The 14,272-nt window shown below is 40.3% G+C and overlaps 1 non-coding gene across 1 annotated transcript; it reads right to left on the bottom strand.

Moving 5' to 3' along the window:
* Positions 1–13,359: 13,359 nt before the first annotated feature.
* Positions 13,360–13,465, bottom strand: LOC128289640 (small nucleolar RNA R71). Its single transcript, XR_008279284.1, has one exon. It is a non-coding gene; the product is annotated as a small nucleolar RNA R71 (small nucleolar RNA).
* Between the last annotated feature and the right edge of the window lie 807 nt (positions 13,466–14,272).

Genomic DNA, 14,272 nt, shown 5'->3' with positions numbered 1-14,272 from the left:
TATGTATGAGGTTGTGTTGGGAGTTTCATGCATGTTTTGGTTGCTAACTTGATGTGCATGTTAGCCATGGCTCAAATCTTTGGTATGCCATGGAAATGGTATTTGGCCAAAGTTGTTATAGTGATAAAGCCATTGCATGCTAAGTGTGAAGCTTGATGATGATGCATGCAATGATGGATTTTCTACTCATGAGTAAGATTTTGAGTTTTCTCTTTGTTTTATCATGATTAAAGTTGAAAAGGAGCATGATTGTCATACTTGGCCATGATGCATTCTTGAGCATGATTCATGCTTCTTGCATGTTAGTTAAAAGTTTGTGTTTTGGATGGCTATGGACACCTTGAAAATTCGCCATGCTCATATATGCATATATATGATTGCACATTATGTTTGGTTATGAACTAAGTGATGAATATATTGATTTAAAGAAGAAAATGTGGAAGAATGCTTGTGAAATTGCAAGCACAATTCGCCTAGCACACATATAAGTGCTTGATGCTATATTATAAGTTTTGGGCCACAATGTGCAAAGCATAAATTAGTAGATTGCATGCTGTTTTTGTGAGGTATTAAGTGCAAAATTGACCTCAACATGTACATGAATATTCGGCCTTGGGTAGCCTATTGAAGGCCTTAGCATTTCCTTGATGCTCAAATAAATTGTATTGAATTGCTTGATGTAGTATAAAATGTGCATGACCATTGTGTATTCAAGCTAAAGAGTGGCCATATGACCATTTAAAATCCTTGTCATATTCGGCCATAAGCAAGCACAATGAGGTTTTAATAAATTGAATTTGTTTGAATTAGCTCAAGAGCTAAGAGGGCCACAATTGGACAAGGGGAAGGAAAAGGTGATCGAATAGCGAAAAAGCCGTTCGACAACATCCGAGGTAAGTCCTCAAGAAGTGACCTTACTTGAATTATGTGAGATGAAATATGGATGTGTATGATTATTGATTATGTGTGTATGAGTATTTGAATTCCACCCGGGCTAAGTCCCGAAGGCGAATATGCTAATGATATTAATTGTGTTTGAGCCTTAGTAACGAAAATGAAATATGTATGTCCAATGATTATTGATGTATGTGTGCATGAGAAATTGAATGATATCCGGCTAAGCCGAAGACAATTATGCTGGAAATTATATCCGGGTTAAGACCCGAAGGCAATTGTGCTAGTGGTTATATCCGGGCTAAGGCCCGAAGGCATTCGTGCGAGTTATTCTATCCGGGCTAAGACCCGAAGGCATTTGTGCACGTGATTATATCCGGTTATATTCCGAAGAATCTTGGGCTGGAGGTGAGTGTTGGTTGCTGAAATGAATTTAATTAGTACACTCGGACAGCCCAAAGGATAAGGTACGTTATATGTGCATTGGAAAGTCGGCGTGTTTGAGCAACATTCGCTCAATCGACTAATGAATTTCAGTTATTGAATTGATTGATGCTTTGCGAACTTATACAATGATGAAGTATGAAGTAAGAATGTGTATTAATGAAATGATGCATTTGGCTATGTGAATGTATTGCTGTAAATTATAGTTCATTATATTCCTTGAGACTTACTAAGCATAAAAATGCTTACCCGTTGCTTTGGCTCTTAGTTTTCTAGATTTCGCTCGAGGCAATCGGATTTGGGATCGTTGAAGTCGAAGTCATCCACACTATCAAGCCTCCATTTTGGTATAAATTTTGGTTGAACTTGAGATGGCATGTATAGGACTACCTCTTGTTTGTTAAATACGTTGTAATGTAAGTTTGTATGGCCATGCGAAAATGGCTCGAAAAGGGAGCATGAACTTAGACTTATTGTGGGTTGTATGTATATATATTTGGGGTCATGATGTGGCTATGGTTTGGAAATGGGAATGTTGGTCATATGATCAGCCATTGGCATGGTTAAAATGATCATATATGAACCTATGTATGGCAAGATTAGTTGAATCATGGAGACTACCAAATAGGTAAGTCCTACCTTAAAACAGATGCTGCCAGCTGCAGTGGCGTGAATGTGAAAAATCACCATAATTCATAGGAATGGAATCAAATAGTGAATAAGCTATGTAAATGAACCTTGATGAGTCTATTTTCATATGGAAGAAACGAAACGGTCATAGGAGTTACAGGTTAAGAGATATTAAAGCTATTGTGAGACAGGGCCAGAATGGTTTCTGGGTTCCCTGTCGCAACTTTAAAAATTCACTATAAATTATCCAAAAGAATTAGGAGATATACCTTATATGTACAGATTCCATTTTGAGTCTAGTTTCATTAGAAACAAACGACACCAGCATTAAAGCCCTGTGCAGAGAGATATTCAAGTTATACCGCGCGAAGGTCAGAGCAGTCGATCCCTGTAACTTGGGTAACTTTAACTAATAAACTGTACCAATTGGCCCGACCAAAATCCTAGAAATAAATCCATGGATGTATATATGAGTCTAAATTCAGGAAAATTTACGAAACCAGTTTCCGAGTTTTGAAACTCGAGATATGATTTTAAGGCGACAGTGACGCAGTTTTCCAGCCTGACTGGAAATGTCAAATTGGTGGGCAAAAACATGTGAACTTGGTTTGTTAACCCTCGGGTCCGACACGGCGATGGTCTCGGGTTTGGGGTGTTACAATTTTATTGGTATCAGAGCCACGGTTTAGTCGATTCTAGGACTACCGTGATGTGTTTGGGGTCTAGCTATACATGCCATTAAATGATGAATCGATAGTGTGATGAATTCGACAATTTGACTTCATGTTTGTTTATAGCAATGGATCCCGATCCCAACCGAAGCGATAGCTGATGATGTGGAGAGTGTGGCGCTGCTCGCGCAAGGGACAGCGCGGCGGACTCTCAACCTATGGCCAGCAATCCTAATGACGAGGCTAAGCAAGCCTTTTATAGTGTGATGAGCGAATGGTTTAATCAATACATTCGAACCAACACTTTGTTCCACCACCTCCATTCCCGACGAATGCAACCCCGCACCTACAATACCTCCGGTGGTGACCCAATAAGGTCGGGTAAGCCCCCAATCGATAGGATTCAAAACATGGGGCCACTGAATTTAAGGCTACGGATGATGATGATGCCGAAGCGAGCTGAATTATGGTTAGATAACACTATCCGGTGCTTGATGAGCTATCCTGTACACCCGATGAGTGCTTAAAGTGTACCATCTCCTTGCTACGCGAGTCCGCCTACTATTGGTGGAGTACTCGACTGTGGTGCCTAGAGAGCAAGTGACTTGGGAATTCTTTCTAACCGAGTTCAAAAAGTATATCGATCGAGATTCATCGACCAAAAGCGGAGGGAGTTCCTTGATCTTAAGCAAGGTTCTATGTCCGTTATCGACTCACGAACGAAAGTTTGTGAGGCTTAGCCAGACGCTGCGAGAATGCATTTCGTCAAAGCTATTATGTGCAAACGCCGAGGATGGGCTGAATGATGATATAAGGATGTTTGTTGGCATTCTCGAGATACGAGAGTTCGTAGTACTTGTTGAGCGAGCTTGTAAAGCGAAGAGCTTAGAAAGGAGAAACAAAAAGTGATGTGGGGATTGGAGAATTCGAAGAGGTCCTCGGAAAGTCTCTTCAACAAGCATCGAAGAGATTTGAGATGATGCGAGCGGTCTAGAGGCGTTTGGGATTTTCTAGACGAGGACGCGATCGACCCTGTGACCACACGAGTCACCTCGATTGCCGGTGGCGGAAATGATCGCCGAGAGAGGACGGAGTGTCCACATTGTGGCAAATGGCATTCGGGAGCTGTTGGTTTCGTGATCGCTCCTGCTATAAGCGTGGATCGGCCGACCATTTTATGAAGGATTGCCCGAGGATGCATGAAGCAGAATGCAAGTCGAGTGCAAACCCGGTGCTACCATCGCCGAGGTAGGCCACCTAGAAATATGGGCAATGTCGTTGGCGGTCGAGAGGATCTAGAGATGCTACCATCGATCGAGGCTCGTGCTCTGCTAGGACTTATGCCATACGCACGCGAGGATCTTGCCTCTCCGGATGTTATTACCGGTACTTTCACTCTTTTCAATACAAATGTAATTGCTTTGATTGACCCTGGTTCTACTCATTCTTATATATGTGAAACCTTAGCATCCAAAGAAGACTTTGCCCATTGAGTCTCTTGAGTTTGTAATTCGGTGTCAAACCCTTGGGTCATTACGTGCTTGTTAACAAAGTGTGCAAGAAAAGTCCCCTAGTGTTCGAGGTTCTTGTTTTCCGGCGGACTTAATGCTTTTGCCATTCGATGAGTTCGATGTTATTCTTGGTTTGGATTGGTTGACCATGCACGATGCGGTTGTAAATTGCAAGAGCAAGACTATCGATTTGAGGTGCGCGAATAATGAAATAATTCGGGTTGAGTCCACGGACTTAAAGGGTTGCCATTTGTAATATCGCGATGTTGGCCCGAAATATGTAAGAAAAGGGTGCGAAGCGTACCTTGCGTCGTGCTCGATGACAAGGAATCGAGAAGAAACCCGAATGCGTGCGCGTGGTTTGTGAATACCGGATGTTTTCCCGAAGAATTGCGGGTTTACCACTGTTCGAGAAATAGAATTTGGCATCGAATTGGTACTGGTACCACCCCAATTTCGATAGCTCCGTATCGTATGGCACCAACGGAATTGAAGGAGTTGAAAACTTCGGTTGCAAGAATTGGTGGATAGAGGTTTTGCTCGCTTTGAGTTTTTCGCCTTGGGGTGCGCGGTGTTGTTCGTGAAGAAGAAGGATGGAACCATGCGACTATGCATCGACTATCGTCGACTTAACAAAGCGGCGATAAAGAACAAATATCCGTTGCCACGTATTGATGACTTGTTCGATCAACTGAAGGGAGCCTCGGTGTTCTCGAAAATAGATTTGAGATCGGGCTACTATCAATTGCGAATCCGAGATTGAGGCGTGCCCAAGGCGCCTTGAGCGAGATATGGTCACTATGAGTTCTGGTGATGCCGTTTGGGCTCACTAATGCCCTGCGGTATTTATGGATTTAATGAATCGAATCTTTAGACCATATTTGGATCGATTCGTAGTCGTGTTCATTGATGACATCTTGGTCTATTCAAGAAATGAGACCGAACATCTTTGAACACCTGCGGTTAGTCTTTGCAAATTTTACGGGACAAGCAATTATATGCTAAGTTCAGCAAGTGTGAGTTACGTTAAGAGAGGTAAGCTTCTTGGGTCATGTGGTATCTGCATCGGGTATTCGAGTCGACCGAATAAAATTTCAGCCATACTAAATTGGAAGCCTCAGAAATATTCTTGAGGTTGAAGCTTTTTGGGGCTTTGGTTACTACCGACGATTTGTAAAGGCTTCTCAACGATAGCCACGCCGATGACGGCTACTCCAAAAGGATGTTAAGTTCGAATGGACGGAGAAATGCCAAAAAGCTTGATCAACTGAAAACTTATTTGGTGAAGCCCCAATTCTAGTGCAACCCGAGTCCGCAAGGAGTTTGTCATCTATAGCGACGCCTCTCTACTTGGGTTAGGTTGCGTATTAATGCAAGAAGGTCGAGTTGTGGCCTATCGTCGAGGCAATTAAAGCCACATGAGAAAAATTATCCGACTCATGATCTCGAATTGGCCGCCATCGTATTCGCCTTAAAGATTTGGCGACATTACTTATTTGGTGAAAGGTGCCATGTATACTCGGATCACAAAAGTCTCAAGTATTTGATGACCCAACGAGACTTAAATCTGCGACAAAGACGTTGGCTCGAGTGTTAAAGGATTATGAGTGATCATTGACTATCACCGGAAAGGCGAATGTAGTTGCGGATGCCTTGAGTCGTAAATCGTTATTCACTTTCTGACGATGAATGTGCACTTGTCTATCCGATCCGACAGTGTGTTAGTGGCTGAAATGAAAGCCAAACCATTATTGACACACCAAATTCGAGAAGCTCGAGAAAGTCGATGACGAGTTGGTTGCAAAGCGGGCTGCGTGTGTTCGAACAAGGACTCGGAGTTTCAAATCGACGATGACGATTGTTTGAGGTTCAAAAGTCGTCTGTGTGTCCCAAAGAATTGAACTCATTTCGATAATTCGAATGAAGCCCATTGTAGCCGAATGGCAATCCACCCGGAGTACGAAGATGTACAATGATTTGAAACGTCGATTTTGGTGGCATGGTATGAAGCGGGACATCTCCGACTTTGTTTCAAGATGTTTAATATGTCAACAAGTGAAAGCGGAACATCGGTGCCTTGAGATTACTTCACCAATCACGATACCCGAGTGGAAATGGGATCGAGTCACAATGGACTTTGTATCCGGACCGCCATTGTCGACAAGTAAGAAGGATGCGGTTTGGGTCGTGGTAGATCGATTGACTAAGTCGGCCCACTTTGTCCCCGTCGCACGGATTTTCAATGGACAAATTAAGCGGAATTGTGCGTTTCTCAGTTGTGAAATTACACGGGTGCCTATTTCTATCGTGTCGGATAGAGATCCGAGATTTACCTCGCGGTTTTGGAAAAAGTTGCAAGAAGCTTTGGGTACCAAGTTGCATTTCAAGACCGCCTTCCACCCCCAAACCGATGGTCAATCCGAGGGTAATTCGGATACTTGAGGATATGTTAAGATGTTGCGTCCTCGAGTTTAGTGGTTCATGGGAAGCGGTATTTGCCGTTGATTGAATTCGCTTACAACAACGACTTTCAATCGAGTATTAAGATGGCACCCTACGAGGCTTTATGCGAGGCGTAAATGCCGTACACCATTGTTTTGGACCGAGCTTGGTGAAAGCAAGATTTTCGGGTGGATTTGATTAGGGATGCCGAGCGAGAAAGTGAAAGTAATCCGTGAAAGTTTGAAGATAGCCTTCGATCGTCGAAGTCGACGCGGATATGAAGCGTAAGGATATCGAGTATCGTGGGTGATAAAGTGTTCCTCAAGGTATCGCCTTGGAAAAAATACTCGAGTTCGGCCGTAAGGGCAAGTTGAGCCGAGGTTCATTGGGCCATATGAGATATCGAGCGAGTCGGTCCGGTGGCATATCGTTTGATTTTGCCCCGAACTCAAAAGGTTCACGATGTCTTCCACGTTTCGATGCTTCGACGTTATAGATCCGATCCATCGCACGTGATTAGTCCATCAGAAATTGAAATTCAAGCTAATATGAGTTATGAGGAAGAACCAATTCGTATCCTATCACGAGAAGTGAAAGAGTTGCGAAACAAGCGGGTTCCGCTAGTGAAAGTGTTATGGCTCAAGCACGGGATAGAAGAAGCTACTTGGGAGACCGAGAACTCAATGAGAGAGCGATATCCGAACCTATTTACGGTAAGCTTTTGGGGACGAAAATCTCTTGAGTGGGGAGAGTTGTGACACCGAATGTGACCCTAGTCGGAGAGTGGTTTGGGACCACGAAACCGAGTCACAAGAATAATTAAGTGTTATATTCCGTACTTATTGTATGTGGAATTGGTATGCGTAAATATTTCGTGTCTCGATTTTTATTAATTAGGTGCTAAATTATAAGAAAGGACTTAGTAGTGAACTTTGAAAGTACGATAGGAAATAGGTGATGACTAATTAAAGCATGCATGCAAAATAATGGACTTGCATGTCAAATTCCCCTTTCTACAAGTAATGGCCGGCCATGACAAAGAAATATGGGTCAAACATGTCATGAAACATGTTTTGTTGGGCATTAGGGAGAAATAGTAAACAAATAAGCATGGGTAAGAAAAGAATGAAAAAAAAATGTGTGTGAGAGAGTGGCATACCCCATTGCCGTGAGTTGTAGAGAAGGAAAGAAAAAATTTTGTTCATCCTTTCTTTGAGCCAAAACTAAGGAAGAAGGAGGATTTTTGCTTCATGCTTGGTTTGGAAGAGATCTAGAAGGAGATTTGGCTAAGTTTGCATCAAGATTAAGGTATGTATGAGGTTGTGTTGGGAGTTTCATGCATGTTTTGGTTGCTAACTTGATGTGCATGTTAGCCATGGCTCAAATCTTTGGTATGCCATGGAAATGGTATTTGGCCAAAGTTGTTATAGTGATAAAGCCATTGCATGCTAAGTGTGAAGCTTGATGATGATGCATGCAATGATGGATTTTCTACTCATGAGTAAGATTTTGAGTTTTCTCTTTGTTTTATCATGATTAAAGTTGAAAAGGAGCATGATTGTCATACTTGGCCATGATGCATTCTTGAGCATGATTCATGCTTCTTGCATGTTAGTTAAAAGTTTGTGTTTTGGATGGCTATGGACACCTTGAAAATTCGCCATGCTCATATATGCATATATATGATTGCACATTATGTTTGGTTATGAACTAAGTGATGAATATATTGATTTAAAGAAGAAAATGTGGAAGAATGCTTGTGAAATTGCAAGCACAATTCGCCTAGCACACATATAAGTGCTTGATGCTATATTATAAGTTTTGGGCCACAATGTGCAAAGCATAAATTAGTAGATTGCATGCTGTTTTTGTGAGGTATTAAGTGCAAAATTGACCTCAACATGTACATGAATATTCGGCCTTGGGTAGCCTATTGAAGGCCTTAGCATTTCCTTGATGCTCAAATAAATTGTATTGAATTGCTTGATGTAGTATAAAATGTGCATGACCATTGTGTATTCAAGCTAAAGAGTGGCCATATGACCATTTAAAATCCTTGTCATATTCGGCCATAAGCAAGCACAATGAGGTTTTAATAAATTGAATTTGTTTGAATTAGCTCAAGAGCTAAGAGGGCCACAATTGGACAAGGGGAAGGAAAAGGTGATCGAATAGCCGAAAAAGCCGTTCGACAACATCCGAGGTAAGTCCTCAAGAAGTGACCTTACTTGAATTATGTGAGATGAAATATGGATGTGTATGATTATTGATTATGTGTGTATGAGTATTTGAATTCCACCGGGCTAAGTCCCGGCGAATATGCTAATGATATTAATTGTGTTTGAGCCTTAGTAATGTGAAAATGAAATATGTATGTCCAATGATTATTGATGTATGTGTGCATGAGAAATTGAATGATATCCGGCTAAGCCGAAGACAATTATGCTGGAAATTATATCCGGTTAAGACCAAGGCAATTGTGCTAGTGGTTATATCCGGGCTAAGGCCGAAGGCATTCGTATGAAGTTATTCTATCCGGGCTAAGACCAAGGCATTTGTGCACGTGATTATATCCGGTTATATTCGAAGAATCTTGGGCTGGAGGTGAGTGTTGGTTGCTGAAATGAATTTAATTAGTACACTCGGACAGCCCAAAGGATAAGGTACGTTATATGTGCATTGGAAAGTCGGCGTGTTTGAGCAACATTCGCTCAATCGACTAATGAATTTCAGTTATTGAATTGATTGATGCTTTGCGAACTTATACAATGATGAAGTATGAAGTAAGAATGTGTATTAATGAAATGATGCATTTGGCTATGTGAATGTATTGCTGTAAATTATAGTTCATTATATTCCTTGAGACTTACTAAGCATAAAAATGCTTACCCGTTGCTTTGGCTCTTAGTTTTCTAGATTTCGCCGAGGCAATCGGATTTGGGATCGTTGAAGTCGAAGTCATCCACACTATCAAGCCTCCATTTTGGTATAAATTTTGGTTGAACTTGAGATGGCATGTATAGGACTACCTCTTGTTTGTTAAATACGTTGTAATGTAAGTTTGTATGGCCATGCGAAAATGGCTCAAAAGGGAGCATGAACTTAGACTTATTGTGGGTTGTATGTATATATATTTGGGGTCATGATGTGGCTATGGTTTGGAAATGGGAATGTTGGTCATATGATCAGCCATTGGCATGGTTAAAATGATCATATATGAACCTATGTATGGCAAGATTAGTTGAATCATGGAGACTACCAAATAGGTAAGTCCTACCTTAAAACAGATGCTGCCAGCTGCAGTGGCGTGAATGTGAAAAATCACCATAATTCATAGGAATGGAATCAAATAGTGAATAAGCTATGTAAATGAACCTTGATGAGTCTATTTTCATATGGAAGAAACGAAACGGTCATAGGAGTTACAGGTTAAGAGATATTAAAGCTATTGTGAGACAGGGCCAGAATGGTTTCTGGGTTCCCTGTCGCAACTTTAAAAATTCACTATAAATTATCCAAAAGAATTAGGAGATATACCTTATATGTACAGATTCCATTTTGAGTCTAGTTTCATTAGAAACAAACGACACCAGCATTAAAGCCCTGTGCAGAGAGATATTCAAGTTATACCGCGCGAAGGTCAGAGCAGTCGATCCCTGTAACTTGGGTAACTTTAACTAATAAACTGTACCAATTGGCCCGACCAAAATCCTAGAAATAAATCCATGGATGTATATATGAGTCTAAATTCAGGGAAAATTTACGAAACCAGTTTCCGAGTTTTGAAACTCGAGATATGATTTTTAAGGCGACAGTGACGCAGTTTTCCAGCCTGACTGGAAATGTCAAATTGGTGGGCAAAAACATGTGAACTTGGTTTGTTAACCCTCGGGTCCGACACCGGCGATGGTCTCGGGTTTGGGGTGTTACATTTTCACCCAACAATCTCCAAAATGCCATCTTCCACACTGTTGAAATTCAGGTTTAATGTCTTTCTCGATACCAACATTTGATACTGATGTAGCTTGAGCCTTAGGACCGGTGTATTGTTTTTCGTGATCTATATTGGAATATCCCATTAAAGTGGTCGACCTGTTAAAATAATCTCTTGATTTCTTTGACAAGGAATGATAAGGTTTACTCATTGATCTCTTCCTCGAATCTCTTGCCTCTAAATCAGCCTTTCTCTTCTCTTTGCTAAGTTTCTCGACTTTGCAAGCTCTGTCAACTAAAATGAAAAATTCCTTTAGTTCTAAAATTCCAACTAGAAGTTTAATGTCTTCGTTCAACCTATCAATGAACCATTTGCACATGATTTCTTCAGTAGAAAGATACTCTCAAGCATACTTGCTCAGCTGTACAAATTCTCTTTCATATTCGGTTACAGTCATGCGACCTTGTTTCAATTCTAAAAACTCTTTATGCTTTTGATCCAGAAACCGTTGATTTATATATTTCTTTCAAAACTCGGTCTGAAAGAATTCCCAGGTGACTTTCTCCCTCGATACCACCTAACTAACGTATTCCACCACTGATACACGGTATCTCTCGGAAGGGATATAGCATACTTTAAACATTCAGCTGGCATGCAAGAAAGTTCCTCAAGTACTCTAATAGTGTTTTCAAGCCAAAACTCAGCTCTCTCAGGATCATCGTAAACATTAGCTCTGAATTCTTCAACCCCGTGTTTATGGATCTTGTCAACTAGAGGCTTATTAAATCTTAAAAACTCGACTCCTTGAAGAGCTACAGGAATCAGTTGGGGATTAGAAGGGGTTGGAGGTTGTTGAGCAGTCGGGTTCGTATGAAGGCATTGAGTGAATCACTCGTCCATCATTTGGAAGAAGGCTTCTTTAGCTTCTGATAAACATTAATATATACATATTTTTACCCCATGCTTGGCATATTTATATATTATTTTTCCTTGGTTTCATTGAATTTGATGCTTCTAATCCTTTAATTTCATGTTTTATACTCAGGAAAGCTTAAGATAGCAAAAAGAGCGAGAAACGGGCCAAAAACGGACAAATTGGGCCTAAATTAGTGTTTCACACGGCCTAGGCACTTCCACACGGGTGATCTACACGCCCGTGTGTCATGGTCGTGTTGACATTAATCCAAGTCAGAATTGCACACGACCTAAGCACCTCCATACGGGCGAGGCACACGGTCGTGTCCCTGTCGAGCCCAAGTCTAGTTCTACCCCTGTAGAGCCCAAGTCTAGTTCTACTCGGAAAAGGCTGAAGATTTCCATCCAATTTCCTAGAAGTTGGGTTTCTTTATGTTTTTTTGTTTTCCATACTTTGAGATGTTTTCCATTATTATCATGAACTAAACTCCTTAAATACCTAAGGGAGATGAAACCTAAGATGAATCTTATTACTTTTTGATTTATATGATAAATATTTGTTCTTATTCTTAATTGTGAGTTTTAATCCTTACTTTAATATTCTAAGATATTAATTCAGGTTTTTGATATGCTTATTCAGTGGAGGAAAAGTCCCTGTTTGAGAGTAGATCATTCATAATTAAGCAGAGTTGCATGCAATCCTAGAGATAGGACGACATAAATTAGAGTCAAATCTAATAAGGGAATCCATAGATTGAGTTAATGCGACTATAGGGGTTTTAATTAGAAAGAGATTTCAATTAATCAACCTAAAGTCAGTTGTTTTTAGTCTCGAAAGGGATATTAACATAAATTAGGGATTTCTATGGAATAAATCAAGTGAATAAATCGTCTAATTCAAACGTAATAAGTGAAGTCTAGGTGGATTCTTTCTTGGGTATTGTCTTTTCAATCGATTTTTCAAAAGTATTTTCCAACCTTAATCTCTGTCGTAATCTTAGCTAATTAGATAATTAGTTTTAGGTAAACATTCTCTAAATTTTTAGGCTAGATAATAAAAAGATAGTAATTACTAGTACTTTTAGTCCTCGTGGATACGATATTTTCGGTCTCACCATAACTATACTACTGTTCGATAGGTGCGCTTGCCTTAAGTCGAATTTTCAGTTAGTTTCATGACCATCAAGTTTTTGGCACTGTTGCCCCTAAAATATTAGGAACGCTTAATTTTTGTTACTTTATCCATTTTTATTTTTATTTCAATTTAATTCTATTTTTAATTTTGCTTAAATTACAAAATTTTCTTTTATTTACTTCTGGCAGGTTTTTATAGTTTATAACTAGAAGAAACCCGTCAGGACCTCTACTTTTTGACAGTGAGATCGAAAGCACAGCTCACAGAAACTGAAGAGAAATAAGGTGAAGCTTACAATACATAGAGGAAGGGCAAGAGGACGATATTCACAACACAACCGAGGAGATGGCTGAAAATCAGAATAATCCACTACCTCCTGTGGTTTCTGCAAATCCAATAAATCAGAATCCTGCTCCACGTACTATGTATGATTATGCTAAACCTACTTTAACAGGAACTGGATCGAGTATAGTTAGGCCTGCTGTTGCTGTAAATAATTTTGAACTGAAACCTAACACGATTCAAATGATACAACAGTTTGTTCAATTTGACAGTTTGCAGGACGAGGATCCAAATACTCATTTAGCAAATTTTCTAGAATTATGCGACACATTTAAGATCAATGGCATTTTTGACGATGCCATTCGCCTTCGGTTGTTTCCCTTTTCATTGAGAAATAAGGCTAAACAATGGTTGATTTCGTTATCGTGAGGGTCAATCACCACTTGGGAACAAATGACTGAAAAATTTTTACTTCAATATTTTCCGCCGGCTAAAATGGCTAAACTGAGGAATGATATCTCTTCTTTTGCACAGGTGGATTTAGAAACTCTTTATGATGCATGGGAGAGATACAAGACTTATTGAGAAGGTGCCTACACCATGGGTTACCTCTATGGATATAAGTTCAAACTTTCCACAACGGTTTGAATCCCTCGACTAGACAGATGATTGACGCAGCTGCTGGTGGTACTTTAAACAACAAAACACCTGAAGAGGCTTATGAATTTATTGAAGAGATGTCACTGAATAACTATCAGTGGCAAGCCATGAGAACAAAGCTGACAAAAGCAGTACATCCAGTTATGATGTGTGATTCAAATGGAGGAGGGATACACAACACAGATTATCCATCCTTTAACCCTAATACCGAGGAGGAACAAGTCCACTATATGGGTAATAACTCTAGACCTCAAAATAACCCGTATAGTAACAGTTATAATGCAAGTTGGAGGAACCATCCCAATTTCTCGTGGGGTGGTCAAGAAAATCAAAGGCCACAACATCCTCCAGGTTTTCAACAACCACCTTACCAACAAGAGAAGATATCGCACCTTGAAGAGATGCTCACAAAATTCATCTTGGTGTCAGAAACTCGTCTTCAGAATACTAAAACAGCGCTTAAGAATCAACAAGTGTCGATTCAAGGGCTCAAAACTTAAATAGGACAGCTTGTGTGACAGCCCAAAATTGACCCTAGTCGGGAAGTGGTTTCGGGACCACTAAACCGAGTCACCGAAATGTTTGAACGTAATATTTATTGTCTAGAATATGTATTTACGAATGTGTAAAAATTTCAAGCTTCGGTTTAGTCGATTGCATGTGAATTCAGTTAGTAGGACTTGTATGTCACTTTTGAAAAATGATAGGCTAATCTATAAGGACCTAATAGTACATGTAGTCAAAAGGGAGGACT

The sequence above is a fragment of the Gossypium arboreum genome, chromosome 2 (genome assembly GCF_025698485.1).
Source record: "Gossypium arboreum isolate Shixiya-1 chromosome 2, ASM2569848v2, whole genome shotgun sequence".
Classification (NCBI taxonomy): domain Eukaryota; kingdom Viridiplantae; phylum Streptophyta; class Magnoliopsida; order Malvales; family Malvaceae; genus Gossypium; species Gossypium arboreum.
Note: the sequence above shows the minus strand (reverse complement) of the source record. Positions and strands in the feature narration are given on the sequence as shown.